A 22,172-nucleotide genomic window follows, 5' to 3' on the forward strand; every position below is an offset into this window, starting at 1 on the left:
AATTTTTTTCCATATTGCCTATTTTTTTTCAGTATTCCTTCCTGTTGTGGAATCAATTCTATATGATAAATATTTTAAATAAGAGCAAACATGAGGGAAACCATTTGATACATCACAAAAAATTGAAAAAGCTAAGGATAATTTTCCAATTGATAAATGGTCAAAGATTAAAATTATTTCTAGTCACATGAAAAAAAAAAGCTCTAAATCACTAGAGAAATGCAAATCAATACATATGAACTACCTCACACCTCTAATTGGCTAAGATGACAGAAAAAAATATTGGGAGGGGATGGACATGGGAAAACTGGGTTTACTACTATATTGCTGCTGGAGTTGTGAACAAATCGAACCATTCTAAAGAACAATTTTGAACTATGCCCAAAGAGCTATCAAACTGTACCCTTGGATCCACCAGTCTTGCTACTGGGCCTGTATCCCAAAGTGCATAAAAAAGGGGAAAGGGACTCATATGCAAAAATGTTTGTGGCAGCCTTTTTGTAGTGGCAAGGAACTGGAAACTGATTGGATGCCCATCAATTGGAGAATGGCTGAATAAATTATGGTATATGAATGTTATGGAATATTATTGTTCTGTAAGAAATGACCAGCAGGATGATTTCAGAGAGGCCTGGGGAGACCTACATGAACTGATGCTGAATGAAATGAGCAGAACCAGGAGCAGAAGCAGCAACAAGAATTTTATTAATGATCAATTCTGATTTTTTTTGACAGAGCCCATGCCTGGGTAATTTTTTTTACAACATTATCCCTTGCACTCACTTTTGTTCCGACTTTTCCCCTCCCTCCCTTCACCCCCTCCCCTAGATGGCAAGCAGTCCTATACAAGTTAATTGTCACAGTGTATCTTAGATACAATATACATGTGCAGAACCGAACAGTTCTCTTGTTGCACAGGAAGAATTGGTGAATGTGGCTCTTTTCAACGATGAGGTGATTCAGGACAATTTCAACAGACTTGTGATGGAGAGAGCCATCTGCATCCAAAGGAAGCCTATGAGCACTGAATGTGGATAACTGTTTTCACCATTTTTCTTCTCATTTACCTGTTTTTGTAGAGAGCCAGAACTCTGGACAAGTATACTTGAAACAAGGTGTTAACTCAGTGGAATTGAGATGATTCTCTAGTTCACATATGTACTTAGTCCTTAGTATGGTGATGTAATGGTTCTCTAAGTTCACACATAATCAGTATGCTATAATGATGTAATTACAACAAGGTATATTGAGGTTAAGGAGGACTAGAAAATAGACATTCTATCTTTGACCAGACTCGTGGTGGCTGTCCCGAGGACCTCCATAAAGTTAGCCCAAACATTACACTTTTTGATAATTTTTCTTTTGCAGCATGATAAATGTGGAAATATGCATAGAAGAATTGCATGTGTTTAAGATATTTGCTGTCCAGGAAAGGGGAGTAGGGGGAAGGGAGACACACAAAGTTTGGCAGGAGTGAATGTTGAAATCATTCTGTTTTGAAAATAAAATTATAAACTGACTTAGATGCAAAAAAATAAAATGGATACAGATCTATAGACCTTGAACCTTCACAAATGAATAGGATAGTGTCTTGTTCTACCTTTCTGTTGTAATTTCTGACACTTGATTGCTTTCTCTTTCCATTTATTGTATCAGTTCATATTGATTCTTTACCCTGCTTATTTTCTGAATCAATGCATGTACTTTTTTCCAGGCATATGTGTATTCATCAAATTTGTGATACATTATAACATTTCTAAATTATATTCATATGCCAGAATCATTTTTGTTACATTCTAATCAAAAGCTTTTTTTTTTTTTTCATTCTTGGCTATCTATAAATATTTTCATTTGTTTTGCCACTAGCCCCCTTTTAATTATTTCCTTGAGATAGAAGTTTAGCAGCTGAATATTTAGGTTAAAGTGTGTGGACATTTTAATCAATTTGAGCAACTCTACACAGCTTCACCAACAAGGCATCAGTATATATTTCTCTTCTGATAACTCTTCCAACATTGACTTTCATTTTTCATCCTTTGTAATTTCCTGAGAATAAGGTGAAGTCTTAAAATTATGATAATCTTTCTCTTGTGATTAATATCTTGTAACAACAAAAAAAATAGTTTGTAGTTCTTTTCTGAACTTCTTGTATATATCCTTTGTCTTCTTATTGGGGAACATATATATATTATATATATGTTTTTCCATTAGCTATTATATATTAAGCCCTTAAATTTTCTTTTGATGGTTAAGCATTTAGCTGGCACATAGTGATCAATAAATGTTTTATGACTGATAATATTTACATAGCACTTAAGATGTTCTATAATTGTATCATTTAATTTAAGCCTCACACCCTATGAGGTAGAAGTTATCATCCCCATTTTACAGATATGGAAGCTAAGCAAACAAAGTCTAAGGAGCTTGCCCAGAGGCAGGAAATTATGAACTTATGACTTTGGTCATTTAACAGGAACGAATATGATTGAGAGGAGATAGGTCAGCAATTAAATTCCTAATTACCATTGAGAATATGGATGCAAAAAACCAGTGACAGACAGGTGTGTATGGGGGAAGGAAATGGAATAAAGGTGGGAGGTAATTTAGGGGAGATGAAGAGATCCCCTGACTTGGGGGTGGGAGCACTTGAATAGCGGTGACCCTTAGGAGTCAAGGATGGGAGTTTAAGATCTCATTTTATGGGGTTTGGAGGAAAAATACTTGTGACATTTGGGGGTTCATTAACCTATCCAAATTTCAAAATTATCAGCAAAACTATTAGCATGTCCACATCATTTCAAAAGCATCAGCCCCATTTGTATTTGGCATTCTGGTCTGTCTTTGGAAATCTGAAAATTGCCTGAGATGTAAACCTCTCATGGGACCAAAAATCTATGGTTGTTGAGCAGGCCTAAAGACTTGGCTGACTCAGCACACACCACCAGATTGTGCCAGTATTAATAGGTGATTCAATTTGAAAATCACTTTCCTTTCATCTTTTGAAATCATTTGTCTGTGGCTTCTGGCTCCCCCCAACCCCGGAAATCTTATTTCCTGCAATTGTCCCTTTTTACTGACTATAACTTTTATTGGTTTTGCTGTTTTGAAAGTGATGTTTGAAAGTGATGTTAGTGGTAAGGGGACCCAGCATCAGATACAATTTTAACCCACACAGCTAAGAGTATGAGGCTAAATTTCAACTTGGGTGTCCCTGAATATTTCTGTTCTTTATCCATTGATCTCCATATGAGTGGATGGATAAATGGATAAATGGAGCTTTCTTCTGTTCTCAGAATTTTGCTTATCTTCTAGAGACAACTAAGACAGCATTGAGCAATCACTTGCAGTCAACATGAAAAATTTAAAAAAAATATTTCTAAAACCATTTAATTAGTTACGTGTTTACAAAATAATTTCCAGTCAATATAGAAAGTGTTGAAATCTTACAAATAAAAAAATGGATCATGTAAAATTGGTCTAATTTAGTAACACAGTTTTTAAGAGAAGTTAAACAAAAGCAACCTTGGAAACATTTCATAAATCCTCATTTTTCCCCTGAAAAAGGAAAGGAAAGAAGTTGGGTTTTAACTGCCATAACATAAAATATGTCTCAGTAGTATGGGAATAGATCATGGGGTTGTATGATTAATCCATGATAACTCTCTGGTCTCTAGCTGTTGAACATGTCCTATATTCAATTGGCAGGAAGGCCTTATACTCTTGACAATAATGGCTTCTGTTTCCAGTAGCACCTTTTTTTGTGAAACATCCAAAAATTATTTCATTTGAATCTCACAACAACCCTTTGAGGTAGAGGCTCCTGGGTCATTAACCCCATTTTACAGATAAGGACAGCAAAGCTTAGAACAATTCGTCATTTTTCAAGGCCCCACAAATTCCATTTCTGAGTGTCCTTGCCATTGTACCCTGTGTTTTGACTATGGCTATCACTCATTGGCCAATGGATCCAAATGATCCATTTTACTCTTTGCTTTGATGCTCAGAGCAGAGCAGTGCAGCTAAGCCTGCTGGAGCTCTTCCCTAGGAGTGGATGGAAATCACTAAAGGGGGACCTCAACACATCTCTCTGTGTACGGTGGGTCCATTCAGACGGGGATTTCAGCTCAGTCCAGCCTTGTCTGGCACAAGGGAGTACAGTTCCAATCGTATCATCTAGTGATACTTTGGAACCCATTTTTAATTATTAGCCTTTTATACCTCAATGAAGGACAGTTGGAGAATTACAGAACTCTCTAATATACAATATTAATATTAAATATAGACATTGCCCCGATACTCTCCTCTCACACCCACTGCCAACAGATGGGCAACTTCTCAGTTGGAAGGCCCTGGGTGGCCTTTTGCCACAACGCCAAGGCTGTGCACACCCTGATCTCACTGGTTTGCTTTTTCATCCACAAAATATGCCAGAGGTGTCTCTTTCTACCATACTTTCCCCTAACACACCTGAATTTCCCCATTAGGACATTTTAGGGAAGGGGAAAGGCTAAGAAGCAATTCTTGAGAAAAAATATGAAATGTAATCTTGAGATACCAAAAACCCCAGCAGTTTTGATCAGTCCTGAAGTGCTCTTCTGACTAGAATCTCAAAATTTTGACAAAATAAATCAATTGAGAATGGGTCTTGCTGTCTGAAGAGGGGGAGGACCATTGCTCTCTTCCTTTGCAAAGACAGCCAGCATAACCCAAGAGCGATAGGGCACGGTAACATCAAGGCCACCCTTTACAATTCCCTGTAGCTTTCTCACATGCTGGGGTCTCTGACTTGGTTCTTTCCCTTCCTGCTTTGACCCCCTGCAGGTTGGGCCCCTGCCCTAGGGGCAGAGACCATCCCTTCTCCTAAGCCTACTCCCTATTCTCTCTCCTCTCCCTTGCCTTGGCTATCTCCCTCTGTGGCCTGCCCTTTCTCCAAGATACAGCAGAAGTACCTGGCTCCACCTGTACTGGGGGGAAATTGCCACCCTCATTCCACTTCCACTGGGGTATCAGGATTTCACGCAATCTCTCAAGCCTCCCTGCCTGGGCACCCACAGGAGTTATCTCCAGGACTCGCCCCCTGGCCTCCTTCCCATCTCTAGCACGCAGCCTTCTGTGACCCAGACCCACCTTCCCACTTTTCCAGAAGCTGAGTCCTGGCTTCCTCCCACTCCCTGCCTGGTCTTCCTTCCATATGGCTCCACCCTGCACCCATATCCCAGGTAGCAGGGCACACAGACAGCCTGGTGGCACCAGATGCTATCTAATTACGTGCTACCTCATCTACCCAGCAGATTAGGACTCCTGGGTGCAGAGCTCAGGAGTCCCCCCCCACCCCCCAAGGAGCATCAACAAGGCTCTCTTCAAGCTCAGACAGAGGAAGAAATACCATTCTATAGAATGAAAAGGAGTTTCCTTCAGTACCTCTTATGTGTTGCTGGGGGTTGGAGCAGGAGAGAGAAGGTGGTAGATTATTGGATGGACCTGTGAAGAGAAAGGTCCTCATATGAGCAGGAGAGGTGTTGGTTATGTGGCAACTGGCCTGGCAAGGGCATGTCCCAAGAGGTGCCCCAGCCCTCCTCAGTGGCCTGGAATCCCAGCAGGAGGGAAAGCCACACCACAGCAGAGGAAGGCAGTGGGGTGAGAGCTGCCCAGAAGCCGAGGAAGAGAGCAACACTTTCCCATCACAAGGGTCTAGAATGCCAGGCTTGGCCTGGGTCTCTAAGTGGAGCAGAGGGAGAGTAAGGGGAAAAGGAAAAGAGAAGGTCCTGTTGGAAGAGGCTCTTCTTTGTCCATAGATAATGGGGAGGAGAGTCAAGGTTTCAAAATTTCCAAGACGCTTTTGGAAGAGAGATTACACCATCCCCAGGAAGAGGGCTCAGCATGGGGTCTGCCCTTTGTGCTTTAAAATATCAACCTTGGAGCTCTTACCTACAAGTCTGAAAGGATACACGAAGCCCTGACAGTGAGTTTGGGGGTATAGGAGCCCAAGTGGGGAGCAGGTTGCTGCCATTAGACAGTGAGACAAGGGCAGCATGTGTAGGTGGTATCAGAGAGTGAGGTAGTTGGTCTGGGGATTTGCAGAAGGTCCCCTTGGCCCTGACTTCAAAGCAAATCTGATCCTGCTGTCACCTGGCCACGAATGGCACCCCTTGCCCCAGTGTATATTCCATGAGGACAAAATCAGTAGAACTAAAAAAAAGACACTGTTATGTCCAAGCCTGGGGGCCGAAGCCATGGCCTGAAGCCATCCTGGGCTCAAGTAAGAGAGGGAGGAGGTCTGGAAGTAGGGCCTCAGAAGGTCCTCAGAGGCCCCCCACCATCCACAGTAGTAAAAAGGCCAGGGTAGATCTGAATCAATAGAGCAGCTCTCATGTACATTGGGTCTGCGGCTCTCTCGCCTCACCTGCTTTCCACTAACAAATACCTCCTCATTTCTTGTTGTCTAGGACAGGTGGTAAGGAAGAGTTCTCATTTCACTGACACACACACACACACACACACACACACATACACACACAAACACACACACACACACACACACACACACACACACACACACACACTGAACTCTGTACTGGAGCACCATCATCTCCTGCCCCTGAATTCTGGCCTATCCTAACCCCCACAGGCAGGGTTCTTCCCTACTTTGATATTTAGATTGCTTCTCTTGACTTTGCCACTTTCCCGATTTTCCCAGACCTGCCCAAGGTCTCTCCCAGACATTCTCAGATTGCTTATTAACTGAGATGAGTAAGACAACCTTCCCTCCTCTGGATGCAGCTGAGGGAAATCCACAAAGGCAGAGCCCCCCCATGGTGGGTGGCCAGCTTGTTCTAGAGGCCAGCCTCTACCCTTCTCTCCTCCAGGGCTCTGGGACAGTGTCTACAGAGACTCCATTTGTGTCGCCCCAAGTGGATTGTACTGAACTGCTTAACGATTACCCCTTTATGGGAAGTCAGTAAGCAGAAACTGAATCGCTGTCACTGGCCAGGATCGAACCGAACCTGATGTGTGATCATCTTACAGTAAAATGGCATGACACTAATGAAACTTTTCAAAGTGTATTGCCACCTAGTAAGAAGGTGTCAGAGATTCTGGCCTACTGAACACTAGGATCCTGGGGCCCTTTCTCCAATGTAATTCTTTCTTGTCCTCCCCTTTTGCTAAAAAGACCAAACCCTGGGGCAGCTAAAGGGGGACTGTCATATCTTACTCAGGAGCATGCTCTCAGATATGATGGGTTCCTAGATTGGGACACCTTAAGACAGGTAGTTAAGGTAAAAAGTCAAGCTGATAGCTCCTTTGGCTTATTTCTACATTCCTGACTGGTTGTCCCCATGAAGGCTTTTTTTAGTCTTTGTTGCAGTTAACAGAGGAGACTTAGTCTTGGTACCCCCAATTCCCAAGCCCAAAGATTGCTTTCCTCCTCTAAAAACTGCTCCTTTAGAAACACCTTTACTCTGTTCCCTCTACAGCCTTCTTTTCCAATTCATCCTTGGGCCCAGAGTTGGCCTCTCCCCCTCAGCAGGCTAGCCCTTCTTAGCTTTTGTGCCTTCATCCCAAACCCAGCTCCAAAAGCCCCCCTCAAAAGATCACAGCACTTCAACAAACACAAGCATTCAAGTCTGACTTGTCTACATCCCAAGCCCACCTGAGGCTAAGCAGTCCAGCAAGCCAGGGGGAGGTGAGCCAGAAGCCTTCCCCCAAATGGAGAATAACATAAGTACCCAAAGTTCCCCCACTTTTGAATGGGACTGGTGCAGGAAGAGCACAATAAGAGAAAGAACATGCTACAGAGAATGGAATGGCCTTTTTGAGTGAGACACACATAAGTTATATATTGAGGATGTCGAGAGAGGAGGAAGGGCAGAGGGCAAGAAAAGAGGTCAGTCTCATTAGTTCCCATGGGTTCAATTGTCATCTCTATGCAGATGACTCACACATCTATTGAAACTCACTTTTTCTCCCATGAGTTATAGTCCTTCACCTTTGCCCAACCCATTCTTCATTATTTCTAAAATAAGCTTCATCATTTCCAGCCTCCCCGCTCACTCCACCTCCTCCATTTGCTTATTCTGTTTCAGAAACCTCAGAATAATCTCTCCCCGCCCCTTTTGCCATTTCTAGAGCTAATCAATTGATGAATTGTCTATTATCTCTTGATGGGATCTTCCCCTTCTGGCTTATACCTACTACTCAGACTTACTACTCACTGCTTAATTCTATCTGCTCTCATCTCATTTGATCTCCTGCAATAGCCTCTGCTAAAGGGAAATGTTTACTATATCAATGGTGGCCTTATTCCCCTTCTTGGAAGATTTCATGACTCTCCATTCTCCCCCAAATAAAACCTAAATTCCATTGGATTTAACATCTTTCAGAGTCTAAGGGGAGGCAGATTTTCCAGCCATATTTCAGCTTGCTCTGCTTCCCCACACTCTCCACATTGCCCTCTGATGTGCTTGCTCCTTACCCACCCTGAACCAACCTTGGCCCTTTCTTGGAGTCATCTCTTAAGTCCCCACTCTTGGCTACCTAGATCCACTCAGGCTATAGCCTCCTTTCCTGATGCTATGGATGCCACCCCCTAGTTCAAGCTGCTAGAGGGGCAGCCCCTTTTCATCTTTCCTTTGTGTCCCAGGGAGGGTGCAGCCAGGACCACAGGGGTACCCATCGCTTGCTAGGTTATATTATATCGAAATGAATGAAACTGAAGAAATCTCAGCTGACCATCCATAACAAGCTGAGAGAAGCACTTTAACCACTACTTGAAGCTACAACTATTTCCATCAAATTCATTGCCTTATAGGTAGAGCAACACAATAGTGCAAGGATCTCCAAAGTCAATTCATTCTCATCTGTGGCTCCCATTCACCTTGTGAGGTCAGAGCTTCTCCACAGCAAAGCACAGTCCTATGTGCCTGAGGCTAGCTTTCCTAGGCTCCCACTCTGATACTATGGCAATTCCCTTTGCAAGGAAGGAATACAAATTTACAACCTTAGGAAGAAGGAAATACTTTCTAGTGTGGAGTAAGTAGCAATATCTCTGTCCCATCTCAATCCTCTGGGAAGGTTCATTGCCACTGTAACCTTTCCTCAAAAGACATGAACACAGGAGACCCACTAAGGCTGAGCTGGAGCTACAATCACCAGTAGCTTTGTTACTGTTCCAGGATAACCAATTTCCAAGATTCAGCCATTGGTGAAGAAAGGGGTAGCTGTGTGATAAAAGCTCCTCTCCTCTTGTGCAGAAGTTCAACTGTGCTGGGGACTCCTCCAAATTAGTTGCTGATGCTGCATGTTATCCAGGATTTGGACTTTTTTTCCTTTATGTGATCCCTTGGTCTGTACTCCCCTTACTTCAGCTTTTCACACACCAATCTATCTGTGAAAGGTGTGAGGGGTTGCTTCCTTTGGTCAGATTAAATGGAGAAACTGTAGTAAGAAAATGGGGGTAAAAAAAGTAAAATTAAAAAAAAAAAGAAAATGGGGGTGCTTTAGTAAAGAAAAAAACTGAGGAAAAATAAACGAGAAATTAGATATTCCACACATTGCCATAGAACTCCCCGACAGCTCCAGTATGCCCTCTTTCCTTCATAGATATTTGGACAAGAGGGCAAGTGAGCCCAACAGCAGCCTGCAGGCAAAGGAGTAACCATGAGGGAGAATAGCCTCCTATTTAGACTGGCTTTTCAATTCAAATTGTTCCTGGTTGAGTCTTACAAAGCCCTATCCCTACATAATTATTCATTTAGTTCCTTCACCTGGAAATATTGTCTTCTTTCTCCTATCACTGAGTTTCTACTTGATCCACTAAGGGCTAAACTCATTTTCTATATCCTTTCTTCAAGCTCTCTTAAAGGATGTTGGCTCACAATAACCTGACTCTTTGAATTTTATTGCTCTTATTACCTCTATATTCTTATGCTTCTGTGAGAGTAAACATTTAACTATCTTAAAGGATGCACATATTTTTCCTTGAAGGATAAGGACCAATTTATGTATTTCTTTGTCTGATGCACATGCTCCAAGGCACAGGATCCCTGATCCCTTACACTGACCCATAGAAATTGAAAGACGGATTACTTACTCCACTATATCATTAAATCTAATGCCCTCCATAATATTCCCAGTAAGGGAGTCATCTGGTCTCAGCTGGCTACCAGAAATTGACTAGGAGAACCAGAGTCTGAAAATTTCTTTTATTTCTTTCTAACTTTGGACCAAATTGAATGATACTTTTTAATAGAGAAGTTTGAAGTGTAAAATGGGAGTTCAAAAGTTAATTTCATAAGTATGGGACAAGAGAGATAGAAATTTATCTGAAAAAGATCTAGGAGTTTTGATAGAGCACAAGCTCAATATTTAAGTTCATCTTATGATAGAATAGGCAAAAAGTTAAGTACAATTAAGAATATGGTGAGATGGCACAAGGCCATATTTGAAGAGAGAGGCAACACCCACTGCATTCTGTATGCTCTGGTTAAGTCAGTCCTTTCAATTCAGTTCTGAGTTTTGGGTGAGAAGGTACTGGAGTTAACCACCCAAAAGAATTAAGAGGACCTGAGCTCAAGGCCCACGTACAGCTTACCCCAAAAAGAAAGGCTTGGTGGCCCTAACTGGTCTTATAATAGAGGACGGGACATGGCCCAAATTTTACAACATTGACCTCATCTTTGAAGAATTCCAGATAGTTCCTCAATTCTTCAGGATTTCTACTCACCTTCTATCTGGAAGCAGCTTGCGGAGTAAACATCATAAATGGCAAGTCAAGTCATATGCAACTGGTCTTTTGGCTTCCTTCCTAGTAGGCTTTCACATTCCCAATTAAGGAGCAACCGATGTCAATCAAAATCTAAACCAAGTGGGAATAAGATAAGATTTATTAAATACCTGTAGATAGGGGAAATAGTAGGTAGAGTGCTAGCTGAAGAGTTGGGAAGAGTGTGAATGAAACCATGTGGCAAGTGGATTCAGCTCTCTTCCTCAGTTTCCTCATCTTTAAAATGAGGATAATAATAGTAGTACCTAACCATAGGGTTGTTATGAGATAACATATTAAGGCATTTTGCAAGCTTTTAAAAAGGTGTGTTTCTTTTTCCGAATGTTAAACATATCATTATTATTATATATTTTATTATTACTCTTCATTACCAAGAGCACAATGCCAAGTAATTATTGTCATGGCTAGTTTAGAATATTTAACTTAGAGCAAATGAAAAATAAGCGATGGATTTTGATAAAAGTAATTTAAAGAAACAAAATCATAAAATAGTTTCCTATTCTATGCACCCTGGGAGTTCATTGATAAAGACTTTTTTTCTCTCTCCCTATACCTGTTTTAATTTTACCATCTTTGGTGGCCCTCTTTTCCTCTTCTTCTCCAATGGTCACCCCCACCTCTGCCATGCTACCTTTCTTGGTATTCTTTAGGGATACACACAGAGTAAAAGTAAAAGGCTGGAGCAGAATCTATTATGCTTCAGGTGAAGTCAAAGATCAGGGGTAGGGGTAGGCATCCTAATCTCAGATCAAGCAAAAGCTTGATCTAATTAAAAGAGATAAAGAAGGAAACTATATCTAGTTAGGGGGGTGTCTACCCCAAGTATGTAAAGTCTTCCTCGGTGTAATAAGTAGATGAAAACATTTTGTTCCAAAGGCTATTAAGGCAAGTTTAGCAGGTATTGTGGAGGCTTAGAGCTTTGTTAGTCTTTGAAGAAGCTAAGGACATCCACTGCATCTTGAGTCATCACATACTCTTGACACTATCCTGCCATTGAACAGTGCTTGCTTTAGAAGAGAGGGTGAGCCTGACAACTTTGTGCAACTTTGCTTCACTTAAATTCAATTTACATCATGATACCATTTCCCCAATCTCAAATGCCTGTGGTGGTAGGCAATTGATAAAGCAACAGGCACAGATTTTTGTATAAAACCCTGTGGTCATAGCATTGTGTTCTCACTGGAATTAGCGATGGAAATCAGAAGCCCCTCTGCTTTTAAATATCTGCTCAACAATGGTGAGTGGAACCCACTTTTCAGAAGTTTGTACATTTTTAAGTGTCTTGACCACAAGGTGGGATCATGGGATCTGGATAGGATTGGGTAAAAAAAAAAAAAAAAAAAAAAGGCAATTTGACACCTTTTTTTATCCCCTTCCTCACACTTGGAGGTGAGCAGTGTGAAATCTATAAACACCTCTAAGCCACAGAAAATCCAGTAGAACAGCATTTGCTGCAAGAGAATTTAGCAGTTATCACATTCAACCAGCAGCTCTGAGTGAATCAAAGCTAGCAAATGAAGACCAACTTAGTGAAGTAGGAACTGGATACATATTTTCTGTAGTGGCCACAGTGTCATAAAGTTGGTGAGGATTTTGCAATCAAAACTTATCTAGTAAACAAGCTCACATGTTTTCAAAAGAAGTGAATGACAGGCTCATGGCAATGTGATTGTCACTTGCAAAATGCCAAGCCATCATCATCAGTGCCTATGCTCTCACCATGATGAACTCCGATGAGGTCAAAGGAAAATTTTATAAAGTCCCAAAGACCTTATCATAACTGTGCCAAAAGAGGACAAGCTTATATTCTGGGTGACTTTAATGCTAGACTAGGCTCATGAGTCATTGGGAGGAAGAGAATTGGAAACAACAACAGCAATGGCCATTTACTATCTCATGACTTTCTCATCACCAACACTGTATTCCATTTACTTAAACCATAACCTAACCCTAACCTGAACTCTACATCTCATGGAAGCATTCTCACAGCAAACACTGGTATTTAATAGATTATATGATTGTAATAAGAAAGGAAAGATAGGATGCTAAAGAGTGGTAAAGTAATATATGGTTCAGAAATCTGGACCAATCATAGACTTATCTTCTCCTAGTTGAGTATTCACATTTAACAAAAGCAGTAACCCCAGGATAAAAAAACAGTAGGGCTTCTTTGATAGGGAACAGTTTGTTTGTCAATTTGGGGGATAAGTTGAACCAACACACAGTTGGCAATAATGGAGCAGAAAGATTCGATGTGCAGCACTGCATTTGCTCATCTGGATCAAAACACAAACATCAAGACTGGTTGGTTTGATGAAAATGATAGAGAAATTCAAAAGCTGCTAAATGAAAAACGATACAGAGTACACCAGTAGGATAGTTTATCCATCTCTATGAAGGTAGCATTCAATTTCATCAAAAGTAAAATACAATCAAAACTTGGAATGCAGACTTCTTGGCTTAGTTAGAAAGTAGATGAAATTCAGTTTTATGCTGATAGTAACAATTCTTAAAGTATTTTTATGATGCACTGAAGGCTATTTATGGGCCAAAGATCTATGGTGAATCTTGATAAGTATAGTTGATATTTACAAGCTGGGAAGTTCATTGATCATACAAAGGCTGGCTGATTTTCGAGATTATATGTCAAGAGGAATCTATGACCCTGGAACTCAAAAATGCCTTCATTGCTCCCCTTTATAAATACAAAGGAAACAAATTTTCTGCAACAATCACAGAGATTCTCTCAGTCATTGCTGAAAAGATCCTTGCCATTGTCCTGTACCTAGATCATTTACCTAGAGTCAGAGTGGGTTCAAAAGTGGCTGCGGAACAGTTGATACGTGTTGACTGACTGACAACGCCAGGAAAAATGCCAGGAACAGAAAAGAGGTCTGTGTACAACATTTGTACTTCTGATCAAGGCCTTTGACATTGTCATGAGGGCTATAGAAAAATATGGTTGCTTAGGAAAAGTTGATCAGTATAGTACATGAATTTCATGATGACATGCTCGCTTGGGTTCTGGAATGAGCAATGGTCTGGAGCTTTCCCAGTCACCAGTGGAATGAAAATAAGGCTGTGTGCTTGCTCCCATGATTTTTAGCATGATGTTTTCAGCCATGTTGTCAAATGCCTTCAATAAGGACACACATGAATCAAAGTCGACTACCACATTGATGGTAAATTCTTTAACTTGAATGTTGGACTATCAGTTACAACAAAGGGTGAAGTTTTGAATGCTGTGGATACATTGTCTTACCTTGGTATAGTTTCCAGGGATGTATATTGATAATGAGATTGACAGATGCATTTCTAGAGCTAGATCAGTGTTTGGGAGACTCCAAAAGAAAGTGTGGGAGAGGAGAGTAATACTAGACTGACTACCAAAATGAAGTGTTGGGCTGACATCATTCTTGTATAAAACCTGGACAGTGTTCCAAGTACCATGCCAGGAAACTGAATCACTTCCATTTGAATTGTCTTAAGATGATGCTTAAGGTCTCTCTTAAGAACATTAGAATCAATTGTATGACATGGGACACACTGGCATAGGACCTTCCAGCATGGGAATTGGGTGTTCTGATGAGCACCTCATCAGAGAAGGTGCTGCACTGTATGTGCAAAGAAGAATTGAATTAACCCAGAAGAAGCATGAGATGAACAAAGAGAAGCCATAAGAAATAGTCACCTTGACTATTTGTTTCTATCTTGTGGCAGAGCATTCTGAGCTCACATTGGTCTGATCAGCCAAAGTCAGACACACTGTCACTCTATTCTTAACATATCTCATTTTGATCCTCTTTGAGAATGAAGGACATCAACCAACCAACAAACCAGCTTCAGTAAATTCAAAATTATACATCTAGAATTTTCCTTCCCTTTCTCCTCTTTCATCCTCTAATAATAAGAGCCAAAGGTTTTATTTTTGTTCCAACCAGCACCACCTCCATTGGAAACTCATTTCAGTTTCCTTTAGAAGATTTACAAAAGATTTGTTCTAAGAAGCAGTGTTAGAGTGCTTTTACCTTTTCTTGGAGAGAGAGCTCAGTTTCCACTTGAACTTGAGAAATCAGGTACTCAATACCAAAATCTTAGACTTAAAGAAATACAATGAACCATTTTCCTCTACACTGCCATTTGATTAGGATTTCAGTCTCATTTTTACCAACCATTTGTAGGTATTGCATCCTCATACCAAAGGATTTTGTTATTTTGTTTAGAGTACCTCATCACATATTAATGGCTTGACCTCCCCATTTAATTGCCTTTTTATTTGAAAAATTCCAAAGAAAAATCCTCAAACCAAGCTTTTCGCAGACCTACTTGAATCAGTTCTATATCCATTCCAGTTATTTCCTTGTTTCTTACATTCTGCTTAAATATTTTCTTTACCTTGGCTTCTCTTGCCAACTTTTTGCTCTTCCTTCTTTAACTCTTTGGGTTCTGCTCCCCGATCTTCCTTAATCCTCCTCAATCTCATTCTTTTTTATTGTTCTTAATAGGTTCATCTTCCTTTTTTCCATCATAAGTAAAATATAAACCTGATATTGTTCTCTAATTTACTTAAATTTCTCCCATCTACAACTGCTGACCTATTTCACATTCTCAATCCCCCCTGAAAATAATCTACACAATGACCTCATCCTTTTTATTGTGCTGAATCAGTTGCTACTTTTTTCCCCACCACAGTACTCCAAAGAATAATTGGCCATTATCTAATTATTTAGGTATGACATTTCCATTTTAAATGTTATAAAAAAGTGTTAGAAATATCTAGAAGTTATCTATAGAGAGGAAGGACATGAACTTCAACAAGAATAAAAGCTTTTATACCCCTAATCTTAGCTTCCATTCCCACCCCAAAAATCACATTAGGAAGGAAATCCCCCTAACACTCAATCTCTCAGCACAGCTCCCAGCATTTCCAGACTGTGTCCTTTGGTGGAGTTCAAATTTAGAATCAATTTGTTAAGCTCAGAAAACAAGTTTATATTACTCCTTTGGTATTATACTCCATTCTGATTTGGTTATTGGTTTGTTTATTATAGTAAAAATTTTGTTCCTTGGTTTAAATGTCTACCATATTTATCAGACTTATATCCTTTATATGAATTCTAATTTATTTTGCTTATCCTTTTTTAAAAGGGTCCAGTTTTATTGCTCCACTGCTATCATTTTTATATAGCCTGTATTTTTGGTGACTATATTTCCTCTGCCTAGTACATTGTAAGATTTTTGAGGAGAGGTGCTCTCTCACTTTTAAATGTCTCCCTATTACTTAGCATAGTGTAGAGTGCATGGTAGATGTTTAACCATGTTTAGAGATATCTTGAATATTTCGAAATCCCAAAGGAAAAGACTACAGGCTCTGAAGGCAATTGTCAAATAAGAGTTTCCAGATTGTCCTTTGGGAAGAGCGTGTAGATGATGGTTTCAATGGAAAGCTACTCAATCAGAAATGTAAGCTCTTCTCCCCACTATATGTGATAGTTGCCATCTGCCTTTTTCTTTAGACCAAAATTAAATACAGAAATCCAAGCTTCACTTTTGACATTTTCATTGCTTCTCCTTATGTCCTTTGACTCCTCCCTACTTTTCTTGCCAGGTTATTTATCATTTATCCAATAAGAGTCAGGAAATAAAGAATACTCTTCAATATGAGTATTTGCTTGTTGTGTAGCAAGCTGAGATGGACCTATTTTAAAAATCCCAACCCTCCCAACTTGCCCATGTGGACATTAAAAGACAAACAAAGAATAATTTACACGTTTAACTCAGTTTCAATTGACTCTAGAAATGCATTTCTCTAACCTTCTATTCTAACAGCAACCTAGAAGAACATTGTCATCTCCATTCAAATTTTACTCCTTATAAATTTTATAAATAAAGTTTTTCCATTTTCCCCCGATTTTTGTTTTCTTTGCAGAAGAGAATGACTGGAAATCATAGAAGCATAGAATGAAGTTGAAACTGAAGACACCCCTCCCCGCAAAAGAGAAATTAATGAGAAGAAAGGTCCCTTTTAAGTTTATTTTTGTGTGTTCAGGTTATCCAATGCAATATATCATCAGGAGCTGAAACCAGCACTGGTTACTAAGATTGTGGAGTCACTCTAAGTGACAATTCAATGGAAAATCAGAGAGGTGTTATATAAAATTAGAGAAGAGCCAAAATTATTATGATTTTCAAAAAAAGATAATGGGAAGGATAAGAATAAAGTTTTCAAATGACTGACCCATGAGTTTGAATTTGATTCTTAGCAAAGAGATGGTGAGTGAATGTCTTCACAGAAAAATTATGATTATATACTACTTATGTGGTTTCATCAAAAACCTATCATGCCAGACTAGTCTCATTTTCTTTTTTTGACAGGATTAATATATTATAGATAAGGAGAACATTATAGAGGTAGTTTACCAAGATGTTAGCAAGTATTTTGTTGAGAAGATGGAGATATTTAACAATATAATCAATCAGATCAATTTTTTGTTATTGGTTAGAGGAGAGGGCTCAAAGAGAATCAGTTGGTGGCTCAGTATTAAATTGGTACAAGATTTTCATTGGAGGACACTTGGGATCTTGACTTGGCCTTTTGCTGTGTAATGTTTGCTATCACTTATTAGATAAAGGTCTAAAGTAGCATGTTCATCAAATTTGTACATGACACAAAGCTGGGAGTTTACAATTAAGATGGTTGATAACAGAGTCAAGGTCCAAAAGGACTTGGACAGGCTGTAGTATTGGCTGAATTTAATAAGATGAAATTCAGCAGGGATGCATATATAGTCCTATGCTTAAGTATAAAAAACAATACTATTTAAAAAAACAATGTGTGAACAATGTGTAAAAAAACAATGTGTTTTATTGTTTAAGATGGCAGGTATTCAAAAAACAAACTAAACAAAAGCTGGAGGGTTTGACAGTAAACACAAAAATGTGTGATTTTGTAGCCAAAAAAGCTCATGGGATCTTGGGAGAAGGGTATTCTGCCCTTCTGCCCACTGTATTCTGCCTTCCACAGATCCCCCCCAGTAGTGCCGGGGCATGGGAGTTTTTAAGAATGATGCCGATAATTAGAGAGAATTAAAATGGTAAAAAGGCCCTTGAGTTCATGGCAGATGAGGATTTTTAAAAGAATTGGACATATCTAATCATGTCTGGACTGACAATCAAGAGATTTTCAGGGACTAAATGTGTGCTAGCTATCTTTAAACCTTTGAAGGGCTATGTGGCATAGTGAATAGAATTCTGGAATGGAGTCAAGACATTTCAAAGATTTCAAATGTGATTTTAGAAACTTACTAAGCTATGTGACACTGGCCAAGTCACTTAATCCTATTTGCCTCACTATCCTCACCTGTAAAATATGCTGTAAATGGAAATGTAAATTTCTGCAGAATCTTTGCTAAGAAAACGCAAAAAGAAATCACAAAGAGTCGAACATGACTCTTGAAAGATGATGTATAGGCTCTTTTTTTTTTTTTTTGTTCCTGCCTTTACTCAATCATTTTAGCCCCTCCTCGATTGTGTTTCATAATAATCAGTGTATAAACTCAAATGCTTCCAGAAATACAAGAAAAAGATAGTGATAGATTCTGGTAGTAATAGTATAGCATAGAAAATTTAGTAAAGAAATAGGATAGAAAGACTTCCAAAGAACTACTGTTAAATATTTGAAGGACACTTTGTATAGAAAATTAAGGTTTCCTCCTTTTTTTAAAAAATAGAAACTGGATAGAGATATGGTAGAAGCAGATTTTTCTACATTTAACAAAAAAAAGAAAACTAACCCCTAAAGCTGTCCAACAATGAAATCAACTGACTTACAAAGAAGTTTCCCAGTGCTGCAAATACCTAAATTACTCAAAATAAGTTTTATTATGTACCAGAAGCTGCCCTAAGCTCTGAGGATATCATTTAAAAATGGGGAGTTGGGAAATCATTCCCTGTCCTAAGTTTACATTTTAATGGGAGAGACACATGGGTACAAACATTATACCTTAAGAGTAGATCCAAAGAAAGATTATGTACACTTATAATCTATATCAGATTGCTTGTACTTTGGAAGAGGGGAATGAAACTCAAAGTCTTACAAACGTGAAAAGTGAAAATCATCTTTATATATAATGGGAAAAAATAAAAAAATATTGAGTGAAAAAAGTAATCTTAGAAAAAAGTAAGGTGATGCTAGATGATCATCTATTAAATATTTAATACATATTTAGTATGTCTTTGTGAAGTATTGTGTGTGTTACACAAGCTAGGAAGGTAGCCACGGGTTAGTGAATATCCTTTATAATGATTATGAGTACATGAAATCAAAAGCAAGGATGGACATCTAGAATTTTGGTTCTACCCAATTGAGGTGAGATGATGCAGTGGAAATGGAAGGGGATGGGCACCCAAAAGTAAATAGCCAAAGAACTTCTAGCCTTGAAGATTAATCAGAGAAACTGGGACAGTGAGGGCCAGAAGATATAAAAAGAGTCAGAAAAGCTGCCTAATAAATCATGACAACATTCTCCTGTGCTCCCTTTTCTTTCTCTCCTGTTACTAAACCATAAGGATATAATCAGTTAATTCATTCTGTGACTAGGGAACTTCATTTGATGGAGAATGCAGAGCTGACAATTGTGGTAAAATACGGGCTTTAAGTGTATGATTGTCGCTGTGTGTTCTCTCCTTAAGACTGTAACTAAGAGTTTCTGGGCATAAAATAATGTATTACCTAGCACTATATTTTCATTTTACTTGAGCATATTCAATGATTCTCATGCATCTTTATAGTAGGACTCTTAGAAATCAGAATTCATCTTTATAGCTTTGTGCATGAAAATGCTTTGAAGATGAAAAGCATGCTATAAGATCTAAGTATTATTATTTTCCTTTTGAAAAGGAAAAAAAATCTAATATGATTGTTTGATGTCAGAAAACCAGGACATTGCTCTCCCAAATGATGGCAGTATTCAAGTAGAAGTGATGAGGCTGGAACCTCAAGCCGGTTATTAACATGGAATGAAGTTTACTTGTTTATAGAATGGAAATTATTTGAATTTTCCTGTTCAGAAAGCTTGGGCTGCAGTGGCCTTTCTGTGGCTGCCCAGTTTCCAGACCGGTGCTCTCCAAAAGTGAGTGATCAGACTTTGTTTGAAAGTCCATTAGTGATGAAGGGTAAAGGATAAGCTGCTACCCAAATCCCTTGTTTTACAACATATCCTTTATTCTGTTTCTCTTAAACTGTGATGCAGAGTAGCTTCACTCCAAAATCACTACAATGAAGACAACAAAAATAATCTCATAACAGAACTTCATGTGGGTCAAATACCCCAGATATTTCTTCAGGAATGTCCTCCTTGTATTTTCTATCACAATGACTAATACATTCACATTTGAAGAATATCATAAAGAGAAGATAGAAAAAATTCCATAAAGTACCAAACTCTCTTTAATTACAATGAGAATGGGCAAGAGAACTAAAAGTACTATCCTTTTCCTACAAAACACACACATACACAGACACACAATGCTTCACAATGAGTCAGTAGCCTTGTGATTTACAAGCTCTATCTAGTAGGTCTTGATGACTTTATTTCACTCTTATCCTGGACCTTCACAGTAGGAAATCAGTCCAAACTCTCAATATCCCCCAGCACCAATAAGAACAAAAAACTCAAACAGAAAATATTGGCTATACTCTCAGCCAGTAACCATAGAGATATATATTAGGCAGGAAGCTAGCAAGGAGACACCATATGCTATGTAAGTCAAATCACCACCACTACCACCTTGACTACCATCTTCTCACATAACACATAAGTGCCTTTGGATTAGCAATATATTCAGTATAGAATCATTATCCTGTGGAGGAACAAAGCAGATTGGCAAAATGAAAACTCATATTGCTCCCCCTAAAATAAGAAAAGGTAGAAAAATCTTGCTCCAAGTTTATATTTTCCTCTCTACATACAATATTTATGATAACATATAATTGATGATAATATGATTATGATAATATATAAATAATCAAGATAATTCTTGAAATTATTAGAGAGGGACTAGGATGCTGACCTATGCCTCATGTTGATAATGGTTCTGTTTAGTGGATTGACTGCTATAAAACACTGGCTATAAAGCTGCCCCTAAGCAGGTGTCTCCAAGGCATGTATCATGGGTTTACAAGTTACTTTAGTCTACATAAAATTTTAACTGGCATCCTTTAACCACATTTCAGTTTTAATATGCTATGAGGTAGATATCAAGGGAATCAGTTATAAAAACAATGTGAATGACGGTACTCTAACCATCCAGATCTCAAATCTGGTACTGGTAAAGAAATAGAATTGTGAATCAGTGGAATATATGATGTGCAAATTACATTATAATAAATGATTTTAGTAATCTAGAATACAACAAATATTTGGAACCAAAACTCATTATCTAACAAAAGTCTTCTGGGAAAACTGGAAAACAATATGGCAGAAACTAGATATAGACCAGTATCTTATACTACATATCAAGATAAGGTCAAAATGAGTACATGATTTACAAATAAAGGGAGATACCATAAGCAAACTAACAACATAGTTTTATTTATCAGATTTATGGATAAGGGAAGAATTTAGGATTAAGAAGTTATAAAGATCATTGCAAAATGTATGATATATAATTTTGATTATAGAAAATTAAAAAATGTTTTTGTACAAGCAAAATCAATGCAACCAAAATTATATAAGTAAAACAGAAAACTGGGGTGGGGAAATTTTGCAATAAGTAGCTCTAATCATTAAAGACCTCATTATGAGAACTGAATTAAAATTTATTTTTAAAAAGTTATTCTCCAACTGATGAATAATCAAAGGATATGAATAGGTATTTTTTTTGAAATTTATACTCATAGGGGTATAATTTCAGATGATGGGAAGCTGTCTATATGCTTATGTGAAAAACTGCTTGAAGGGCTTATTGAACTTTTTCCACTCATGTGTCTTTTCTATCCAAGAAACATTCATGCAACCCTATCTTAAATTTAAATTGAGGTGTAGCTCATGAGTGCTCAGTGTGGAGTTCACATGTGTGTTCATAAGCAAGGTTTCAATGAAGTCATATGATACAATATGGATCAGCACTGCCAGGAACACCTTGAATTCATTTCACATTTAATTTAAAGTAAACTTTTGGTTTTTGTATATGGGGCATGCAACACATAGTTTAAAAAGTTTTTCTCTAAGCTACTATTTATCAGAGAAACGCAAGTTAAAATTACTATGAGGTAGCACCTCACACATATCAGATTGGCTATTATGAAAAAGGGACAATGTTGGCTGCTGAAGATGATGAGTGAAAACTAGGATGCTAATATATTTTTGTGGAATTGTAAACTGATCCA

At 38.6% G+C, this 22,172-nt stretch overlaps 1 long non-coding RNA gene across 1 annotated transcript in view; it reads right to left on the bottom strand.

Moving 5' to 3' along the window:
* Positions 1-9,003: 9,003 nt before the first annotated feature.
* LOC116422013 overlaps positions 9,004-22,172 on the bottom strand; it is a 68,533-nt gene continuing 55,364 nt past the window's right edge. Inside the window, exons 4-5 of the long non-coding RNA XR_004232617.1 lie at positions 10,724-10,855; positions 9,004-9,435 (exon numbers count right to left, since the gene is read on the bottom strand). This is a non-coding gene — a long non-coding RNA (uncharacterized LOC116422013). The remainder of the gene's footprint in view (positions 9,436-10,723; positions 10,856-22,172) is intronic.

Source organism: Sarcophilus harrisii, chromosome 2 (genome assembly GCF_902635505.1).
Source record: "Sarcophilus harrisii chromosome 2, mSarHar1.11, whole genome shotgun sequence".
NCBI lineage: Eukaryota > Metazoa > Chordata > Mammalia > Dasyuromorphia > Dasyuridae > Sarcophilus > Sarcophilus harrisii.